Source organism: Kogia breviceps, chromosome 8 (genome assembly GCF_026419965.1).
Source record: "Kogia breviceps isolate mKogBre1 chromosome 8, mKogBre1 haplotype 1, whole genome shotgun sequence".
NCBI lineage: Eukaryota > Metazoa > Chordata > Mammalia > Artiodactyla > Physeteridae > Kogia > Kogia breviceps.
In genome coordinates this window covers 98751612-98762238 of record NC_081317.1, presented here as the reverse complement: position 1 = coordinate 98762238, position 10627 = coordinate 98751612, and positions in this window count along the sequence as shown.

Here is a 10627-nt window from a genome sequence, read left to right as displayed (position 1 = left end):
GCAGAGTAAGGTGCAGCACACTGCACTTTTCCTTGGGACGGTTTGATTTTCCGACCTCCAAACAGCTTCGGAAACACAGTTCAAGAATCCCTAATTCGCCAAGGACGTGGTCGCCCTTGCCCTAGGTAAGCTCAACAGAACAAAGCACTCTGTTTCTCTTTCCTTCCCACACGTCTTATGTGAGGTTAGCAATTCCTCAAGGAGAGGGTCAGCGTGCGTTCCAAATTCCACAGAAGCACAGTTCGTGGTGAAAAAAGAAAGCCGTATGGATGATGCAGAGGCCTCTTGGACATCTTCCAGCGTCCGTCCTTTAGGCAGTTCACTATACCCAGCATAGCGGGTATAGAAACACGTGAATCAGCGAAGGGCCCAGTGGGTTAATTGTGTCTCCTTTGACACGCTAGACTCAGCCTGTACTAAGGCTGGAAGTCAACCTGGAAACAGGAGTGTGATCCCAAAGGCTTTTTTTCCAGTTTTGAAAGCTCCGTTCATAAGGCTCAAAGCAACCTGAAAAGCATTTGTAGCGGAACTCCTTTCTATACATGCCAGCATGACTCAGCGTAGACCATGAGTTAGTTTTGTGGAAAGAAGCATTGTGCTTGCAGTTCCGAGTTGCAAGCTCATCCTGTTCTGCTCTATAGCAAATGTGAAGCTCAATGTGAGCACAAGCCTCGAAGGAAGAGATTGACTTAGCTTCCCTAAGTGAAGGAGTGCAACAGCTCCGTGAGCCCTAAATTGCTGTTCTGTGTCAGTTTATGGGGAAGAGGCTTTATCGTTCTCCTTGCCACCTCGGTTCAGCAACCGTTTCGGCTTCAGCACACTCTGTACCTCCACGATGCTCTAGGCCCTGTATGCAAAATCCAGCATCGCAGGCCTTTCAGAGTCGCTCTGTGTTTGCAGAGTAAGGTGCAGCACACTGCACTTTTCCTTGGGACGGTTTGATTTTCCGACCTCCAAACAGCTTCGGAAACACAGTTCAAGAATCCCTTATTCGCCAAGGACGTGGTCGCCCTTGCCCTAGGTAAGCTCAACAGAACAAAGCACTCTGTCTCTATTTCCTTCCAACACGTCTTATGTGAGGTAAGCAATTCCTCAAGGAGAGGGTCAGCGTGCGTTCCAAATTCCACAGAAGCACAGTTCGTGGTGTAAAAAGAAAGGCGTATGGATGATTCAGAGGCCTCTTGGACATCCTCCAGCGACCGTCCTTTAGGCAGTTCACTATACCCAGAATAGCGGGTATAGAAAAACGTGAATCAGCGAAGGAGCCAGTGGGTTAATTGTGTCTCTTTTGACACGCTAGACTCAGCCTGTACTAAGGCTGGAAGTCAACCTGGAAACAGGAGTGTAATTCCAAAGGCTTTTTTTCCTGTTTTGAAAGCTCCGTTCATAAGGCGTCAAAGCAACCTGAAAAGCATTTGTAACGGGAGGCCTTTCAGTACATGCCAGCATGACTCAGCGTAGACCATGAGTTAGTTTAGTGGAAAGAAGCATTGTGCTTGCACTTCCTAGTTGCAAGCTCATCCTGCTCTGCTCTATAGCAAATGTGAAGCTCAATGTGAGCACAAGCCTCGAAGGAAGAGATTGACTTAGCTTGCCTAAGTGAAGGAGTGCAACAGCTCCGTGAGCCCTAAATTGCTGTTCTGTGTCAGTTTATACGGAAGAGGCTTTATCGTTCTCCATGCCACCTCGTGTCAGCAACCATTTTGGCTTCAGCACACTCTGTACCTCCACGATTCTCTGGGCCCTGTATGCAAAATCCAGCATCGCAGGCCTTTCAGAGTCGCTCTGTGTGTGCAGAGTAAGGTGCAGCACACTGCACTTTTCCTTGGGACGGTTTGATTTTCCGACCTCCAAACAGCTTCTGGAACACAGTTCAAGAATCCCTAACTCGCCAAGGACGTGGTCGCCCTTGCCCTAGGTAAGCTCAACAGAAATAAGCACTCTGTTTCTCTTTCCTTCCAACACGTCTTATGTGAGGTTAGCAATTCCTCAAGGAGAGGGTCGGCGTGCGTTCCAAATTCCACAGAAGCACAGTTCGTGGTGAAAAAAGAAAGGCGTATGGATGATGCAGAGGCCTCTTGGACATCCTCCAGCGTCCGTCCTTTAGGCAGTTCACTATACCCAGAATAGCGGGTATAGAAAACCGTGAAACAGCGAAGGGCCCAGTGGGTTAATTGTGTCTCTTTTGACACGCTAGACTCAGCCTGTAGTAAGGCTGGAAGTCAACCTGGAAACAGGAGTGTGATCCCAAAGGCTTTTTTTCCAGTTTTGAAAGCTCCGTTCATAAGGCTTGAAAGCAACCTGAAAAGCATTTGTAGCGGAAGGCCTTTCTATACATGCCAGCATGACTCAGCGTAGACCATGAGTTAGTTTTGTGGAAAGAAGCATTGTGCTTGTAATTCCTAGTTGCAAGCTCATCCTGCTCTGCTCTATAGCAAATGTGAAGCTCGATGTGAGCACAAGCCTAGGAGGAAGAGCTTGACTTAGCTTGCCTAAGTGAAGGAGTGCAACAGCTCCGTGAGCCCTAAATTGCTGTTCTGTGTCAGTTTATGGGGAAGAGGCTTTATCGTTCTCCTTGCCACCTCGGGTCAGCAACCGTTTCGGCTTCAGCACACTCTGTACCTCCACGATGCTCTAGGCCCTGTATGCAAAATCCAGCATCGCAGGCCTTTCAGAGTCGCTCTGTGTTTGCAGAGTAAGGTGCAGCACACTGCACTTTTCCTTGGGACGGTTTGATTTTCCGACCTCCAAACAGCTTCGGAAACACAGTTCAAGAATCCCTAATTCGCCAAGGACGTGGTCGCCCTTGCCCTAGGTAAGCTCAACAGAACAAAGCACTCTGTTTCTCTTTCCTTCCCACACGTCTTATGTGAGGTTAGCAATTCCTCAAGGAGAGGGTCAGCGTGCGTTCCAAATTCCACAGAAGCACAGTTCGTGGTGAAAAAAGAAAGCCGTATGGATGATGCAGAGGCCTCTTGGACATCTTCCAGCGTCCGTCCTTTAGGCAGTTCACTATACCCAGCATAGCGGGTATAGAAACACGTGAATCAGCGAAGGGCCCAGTGGGTTAATTGTGTCTCCTTTGACACGCTAGACTCAGCCTGTACTAAGGCTGGAAGTCAACCTGGAAACAGGAGTGTGATCCCAAAGGCTTTTTTTCCAGTTTTGAAAGCTCCGTTCATAAGGCTCAAAGCAACCTGAAAAGCATTTGTAGCGGAACTCCTTTCTATACATGCCAGCATGACTCAGCGTAGACCATGAGTTAGTTTTGTGGAAAGAAGCATTGTGCTTGCAGTTCCGAGTTGCAAGCTCATCCTGTTCTGCTCTATAGCAAATGTGAAGCTCAATGTGAGCACAAGCCTCGAAGGAAGAGATTGACTTAGCTTCCCTAAGTGAAGGAGTGCAACAGCTCCGTGAGCCCTAAATTGCTGTTCTGTGTCAGTTTATGGGGAAGAGGCTTTATCGTTCTCCTTGCCACCTCGGTTCAGCAACCGTTTCGGCTTCAGCACACTCTGTACCTCCACGATGCTCTAGGCCCTGTATGCAAAATCCAGCATCGCAGGCCTTTCAGAGTCGCTCTGTGTTTGCAGAGTAAGGTGCAGCACACTGCACTTTTCCTTGGGACGGTTTGATTTTCCGACCTCCAAACAGCTTCGGAAACACAGTTCAAGAATCCCTTATTCGCCAAGGACGTGGTCGCCCTTGCCCTAGGTAAGCTCAACAGAACAAAGCACTCTGTCTCTATTTCCTTCCAACACGTCTTATGTGAGGTAAGCAATTCCTCAAGGAGAGGGTCAGCGTGCGTTCCAAATTCCACAGAAGCACAGTTCGTGGTGTAAAAAGAAAGGCGTATGGATGATTCAGAGGCCTCTTGGACATCCTCCAGCGACCGTCCTTTAGGCAGTTCACTATACCCAGAATAGCGGGTATAGAAAAACGTGAATCACCGAAGGAGCCAGTGGGTTAATTGTGTCTCTTTTGACACGCTAGACTCAGCCTGTACTAAGGCTGGAAGTCAACCTGGAAACAGGAGTGTAATTCCAAAGGCTTTTTTTCCTGTTTTGAAAGCTCCGTTCATAAGGCGTCAAAGCAACCTGAAAAGCATTTGTAACGGGAGGCCTTTCAGTACATGCCAGCATGACTCAGCGTAGACCATGAGTTAGTTTAGTGGAAAGAAGCATTGTGCTTGCACTTCCTAGTTGCAAGCTCATCCTGCTCTGCTCTATAGCAAATGTGAAGCTCAATGTGAGCACAAGCCTCGAAGGAAGAGATTGACTTAGCTTGCCTAAGTGAAGGAGTGCAACAGCTCCGTGAGCCCTAAATTGCTGTTCTGTGTCAGTTTATACGGAAGAGGCTTTATCGTTCTCCATGCCACCTCGTGTCAGCAACCATTTTGGCTTCAGCACACTCTGTACCTCCACGATTCTCTGGGCCCTGTATGCAAAATCCAGCATCGCAAGCCTTTCAGAGTCGCTCTGTGTGTGCAGAGTAAGGTGCAGCACACTGCACTTTTCCTTGGGACGGTTTGATTTTCCGACCTCCAAACAGCTTCTGGAACACAGTTCAAGAATCCCTAACTCGCCAAGGACGTGGTCGCCCTTGCCCTAGGTAAGCTCAACAGAAATAAGCACTCTGTTTCTCTTTCCTTCCAACACGTCTTATGTGAGGTTAGCAATTCCTCAAGGAGAGGGTCGGCGTGCGTTCCAAATTCCACAGAAGCACAGTTCGTGGTGAAAAAAGAAAGGCGTATGGATGATGCAGAGGCCTTTTGGACATCCTCCAGCGTCCGTCCTTTAGGCAGTTCACTATACCCAATATAGCGGGTATAGAAAACCGTGAATCAGCGAAGGGCCCAGTGGGTTAATTGTGTCTCTTTAGACACGCTAGACTCAGCCTGTAGTAAGGCTGGAAGTCAACCTGGAAACAGGAGTGTGATCCCAAAGGCTTTTTTTCCAGTTTTGAAAGCTCCGTTCATAAGGCTTGAAAGCAACCTGAAAAGCATTTGTAGCGGAAGGCCTTTCTATACATGCCAGCATGACTCAGCGTAGACCATGAGTTAGTTTTGTGGAAAGAAGCATTGTGCTTGCACTTCCTAGTTGCAAGCTCATCCTGCTCTGCTCTATAGCAAATGTGAATCTCAATGTGAGCAATAGCCTCGGAGGAAGAGCTTGACTTAGCTCCCTAAGTGAAGGAGTGCAACAGTTCCGTGAGCCCTAAATTGCTGTTCTGTGTCAGTTTATGGGGAAGAGGCTTTATCGTCCTCCTTGCCACCTCGGGTCAGCAACCGTTTCGGCTTCAGCACACTCTGTACCTCCACGATGCTGTAGGCCCTGTATGCAAAATCCAGCATCGCAGGCCTTTCAGAGTCGCTCTGTGTTTGCAGAGTAAGGTGCAGCACACTGCACTTTTCCTTGGGACGGTTTGATTTTCCGACCTCCAAACAGCTTCGGAAACACAGTTCAAGAATCCCTTATTCGCCAAGGACGTGGTCGCCCTTGCCCTAGGTAAGCTCAACAGAACAAAGCACTCTGTTTCTCTTTCCTTCCAACACGTCTTATGTGAGGTAAGCAATTCCTCAAGGAGAGGGTCAGCGTGCGTTCCAAATTCCACAGAAGCACAGTTCGTGGTGTAAAAAGAAAGGCGTATGGATGATTCAGAGGCATCTTGGACATCCTCCAGCGACCGTCCTTTAGGCAGTTCACTATACCCAGAATAGCGGGTATAGAAAAACGTGAATCAGCGAAGGAGCCAGTGGGTTAATTGTGTCTCTTTTGACACGCTAGACTCAGCCTGTACTAAGGCTGGAAGTCAACCTGGAAACAGGAGTGTGATCCCAAAGCCTTTTTTTCCAGTTTTGAAAGCTCCGTTCATAAGGCGTCAAAGCAACCTGAAAAGCATTTGTAGCGGAAGGCCTTTCTGTACATGCCAGCATGACTCAGCGTAGACCATGAGTTAGTTTTGTGGAAAGAAGCATTGTGCTTGCACTTCCTAGTTGCAAGCTCATCCTGCTCTGCTCTATAGCAAATGTGAAGCTCAATGTGAGCACAAGCCTCGGAGGAAGAGCTTGACTTAGCTTGCCTAAGTGAAGGAGTGCAACAGCTCCGTGAGCCCTAAATTGCTGTTCTGTGTCAGTTTATGGGGAAGAGGCTTTATCGTTCTCCTTGCCACCTCGTGTCAGCAACCGTTTCGGCTTCAGCACACTCTGTACCTCCACGATGCTCTAGGCCCTGTATGCAAAATCCAGCATCGCAGGCCTTTCAGAGTCGCTCTGTGTTTGCAGAGTAAGGTGCAGCACACTGCACTTTTCCTTGGGACGGTTTGATTTTCCGACCTCCAAACAGCTTCTGGAACACAGTTCAAGAATCCCTAATTCGCCAAGGACGTGGTCGCCCTTGCCCTAGGTAAGCTCAACAGAACAAAGCACTCTGTTTCTATTTCCTTCCAACACGTCTTATGTGAGGTAAGCAATTCCTCAAGGAGAGGGTCGGCGTGCGTTCCAAATTCCACGGAAGCACAGTTCGTGGTGAAAAAAGAAAGCCGAATGGATGATGCAGAGGCCTCTTGGACATCCTCCAGCGTCCGTCCTTTAGGCAGTTCACTATACCCAATATAGCGGGTATAGAAAAACGTGAATCAGCGAAGGGCCCAGTGGGTAAATTGTGTCTCTTTAGACACGCTAGACTCAGCCTGTAGTAAGGCTGGAAGTCAACCTGGAAACAGGAGTGTGATCCCAAAGGCTTTTTTTCCAGTTTTGAAAGCTCCGTTCATAAGGCGTCAAAGCAACCTGAAAAGCATTTGTAGCGGAAGGCCTTTCTATACATGCCAGCATGACTCAGCGTAGACCAGGAGTTAGTTTTGGGGAAAGAAGCATTGTGCTTGCAGTTCCGAGTTGCAAGCTCATCCTGCTCTGCTCTATAGCAAATGTGAAGCTCAATGTGAGCACAAGCCTCGGAGGAAGAGCTTGACTTAGCTTCCCTAAGTGAAGGAGTGCAACAGCTCCGTGAGCCCTAAATTGCTGTTCTGTGTCAGTTTATGGGGAAGAGGCTTTATCGTTCTCCTTGCCACGTCGGGTCAGCAACCGTTTCGGCTTCAGCACACTCTGTACCTCCACGATGCTCTAGGCCCTGTATGCAAAATCCAGCATCGCAGGCCTTTCAGAGTCGCTCTGTGTTTGCAGAGTAAGGTGCAGCACACTGCACTTTTCCTTGGGACGGTTTGATTTTCCGACCTCCAAACAGCTTCGGAAACACAGTTCAAGAATCCCTAATTCGCCAAGGACGTGGTCGCCCTTGCCCTAGGTAAGCTCAACAGAACAAAGCACTCTGTTTCTCTTTCCTTCCCACACGTCTTATGTGAGGTTAGCAATTCCTCAAGGAGAGGGTCAGCGTGCGTTCCAAATTCCACAGAAGCACAGTTCGTGGTGAAAAAAGAAAGCCGTATGGATGATGCAGAGGCCTCTTGGACATCTTCCAGCGTCCGTCCTTTAGGCAGTTCACTATACCCAGCATAGCGGGTATAGAAACACGTGAATCAGCGAAGGGCCCAGTGGGTTAATTGTGTCTCCTTTGACACGCTAGACTCAGCCTGTACTAAGGCTGGAAGTCAACCTGGAAACAGGAGTGTGATCCCAAAGGCTTTTTTTCCAGTTTTGAAAGCTCCGTTCATAAGGCTCAAAGCAACCTGAAAAGCATTTGTAGCGGAACTCCTTTCTATACATGCCAGCATGACTCAGCGTAGACCATGAGTTAGTTTTGTGGAAAGAAGCATTGTGCTTGCAGTTCCGAGTTGCAAGCTCATCCTGTTCTGCTCTATAGCAAATGTGAAGCTCAATGTGAGCACAAGCCTCGGAGGAAGAGCTTGATTTAGCTTCCCTAAGTGAAGGAGTGCAACAGCTCCGTGAGCCCTAAATTGCTGTTCTGTGTCAGTTTATGGGGAAGAGGCTTTATCGTTCTCCTTGCCACCTCGGTTCAGCAACCGTTTCGGCTTCAGCACACTCTGTACCTCCACGATGCTCTAGGCCCTGTATGCAAAATCCAGCATCGCAGGCCTTTCAGAGTCGCTCTGTGTTTGCAGAGTAAGGTGCAGCACACTGCACTTTTCCTTGGGACGGTTTGATTTTCCGACCTCCAAACAGCTTCGGAAACACAGTTCAAGAATCCCTTATTCGCCAAGGACGTGGTCGCCCTTGCCCTAGGTAAGCTCAACAGAACAAAGCACTCTGTCTCTATTTCCTTCCAACACGTCTTATGTGAGGTAAGCAATTCCTCAAGGAGAGGGTCAGCGTGCGTTCCAAATTCCACAGAAGCACAGTTCGTGGTGTAAAAAGAAAGGCGTATGGTTGATTCAGAGGCCTCTTGGACATCCTCCAGCGACCGTCCTTTAGGCAGTTCACTATACCCAGAATAGCGGGTATAGAAAAACGTGAATCAGCGAAGGAGCCAGTGGGTTAATTGTGTCTCTTTTGACACGCTAGACTCAGCCTGTACTAAGGCTGGAAGTCAACCTGGAAACAGGAGTGTAATTCCAAAGGCTTTTTTTCCTGTTTTGAAAGCTCCGTTCATAAGGCGTCAAAGCAACCTGAAAAGCATTTGTAACGGGAGGCCTTTCAGTACATGCCAGCATGACTCAGCGTAGACCATGAGTTAGTTTTGTGGAAAGAAGCATTGTGCTTGCACTTCCTAGTTGCAAGCTCATCCTGCTCTGCTCTATAGCAAATGTGAAGCTCAATGTGAGCACAAGCCTCGAAGGAAGAGATTGACTTAGCTTGCCTAAGTGAAGGAGTGCAACAGCTCCGTGAGCCCTAAATTGCTGTTCTGTGTCAGTTTATACGGAAGAGGCTTTATCGTTCTCCATGCCACCTCGTGTCAGCAACCATTTTGGCTTCAGCACACTGTGTACCTCCACGATTCTCTGGGCCCTGTATGCAAAATCCAGCATCGCAGGCCTTTCAGAGTCGCTCTGTGTGTGCAGAGTAAGGTGCAGCACACTGCACTTTTCCTTGGGACGGTTTGATTTTCCGACCTGCAAACAGCTTCTGGAACACAGTTCAAGAATCCCTAACTCGCCAAGGACGTGGTCGCCCTTGCCCTAGGTAAGCTCAACAGAAATAAGCACTCTGTTTCTCTTTCCTTCCAACACGTCTTATGTGAGGTTAGCAATTCCTCAAGGAGAGGGTCGGCGTGCGTTCCAAATTCCACAGAAGCACAGTTCGTGGTGAAAAAAGAAAGGCGTATGGATGATGCAGAGGCCTTTTGGACATCCTCCAGCGTCCGTCCTTTAGGCAGTTCACTATACCCAATATAGCGGGTATAGAAAACCGTGAATCAGCGAAGGGCCCAGTGGGTTAATTGTGTCTCTTTAGACACGCTAGACTCAGCCTGTAGTAAGGCTGGAAGTCAACCTGGAAACAGGAGTGTGATCCCAAAGGCTTTTTTTCCAGTTTTGAAAGCTCCGTTCATAAGGCTTGAAAGCAACCTGAAAAGCATTTGTAGCGGAAGGCCTTTCTATACATGCCAGCATGACTCAGCGTAGACCATGAGTTAGTTTTGTGGAAAGAAGCATTGTGCTTGTAATTCCTAGTTGCAAGCTCATCCTGCTCTGCTCTATAGCAAATGTGAAGCTCAATGTGAGCACAAGCCTAGGAGGAAGAGCTTGACTTAGCTTGCCTAAGTGAAGGAGTGCAACAGCTCCGTGAGCCCTAAATTGCTGTTCTGTGTCAGTTTATGGGGAAGAGGCTTTATCGTTCTCCTTGCCACCTCGGGTCAGCAACCGTTTCGGCTTCAGCACACTCTGTACCTCCACGATGCTCTAGGCCCTGTATGCAAAATCCAGCATCGCAGGCCTTTCAGAGTCGCTCTGTGTTTGCAGAGTAAGGTGCAGCACACTGCACTTTTCCTTGGGACGGTTTGATTTTCCGACCTCCAAACAGCTTCGGAAACACAGTTCAAGAATCCCTAATTCGCCAAGGACGTGGTCGCCCTTGCCCTAGGTAAGCTCAACAGAACAAAGCACTCTGTTTCTCTTTCCTTCCCACACGTCTTATGTGAGGTTAGCAATTCCTCAAGGAGAGGGTCAGCGTGCGTTCCAAATTCCACAGAAGCACAGTTCGTGGTGAAAAAAGAAAGCCGTATGGATGATGCAGAGGCCTCTTGGACATCCTCCAGCGTCCGTCCTTTAGGCAGTTCACTATACCCAGCATAGCGGGTATAGAAACACGTGAATCAACGAAGGGCCCAGTGGGTTAATTGTGTCTCCTTTGACACGCTAGACTCAGCCTGTACTAAGGCTGGAAGTCAACCTGGAAACAGGAGTGTGATCCCAAAGGCTTTTTTTCCAGTTTTGAAAGCTCCGTTCATAAGGCTCAAAGCAACCTGAAAAGCATTTGTAGCGGAACTCCTTTCTATACATGCCAGCATGACTCAGCGTAGACCATGAGTTAGTTTTGTGGAAAGAAGCATTGTGCTTGCAGTTCCGAGTTGCAAGCTCATCCTGTTCTGCTCTATAGCAAATGTGAAGCTCAATGTGAGCACAAGCCTCGGAGGAAGAGCTTGATTTAGCTTCCCTAAGTGAAGGAGTGCAACAGCTCCGTGAGCCCTAAATTGCTGTTCTGTGTCAGTTTATGGGGAAG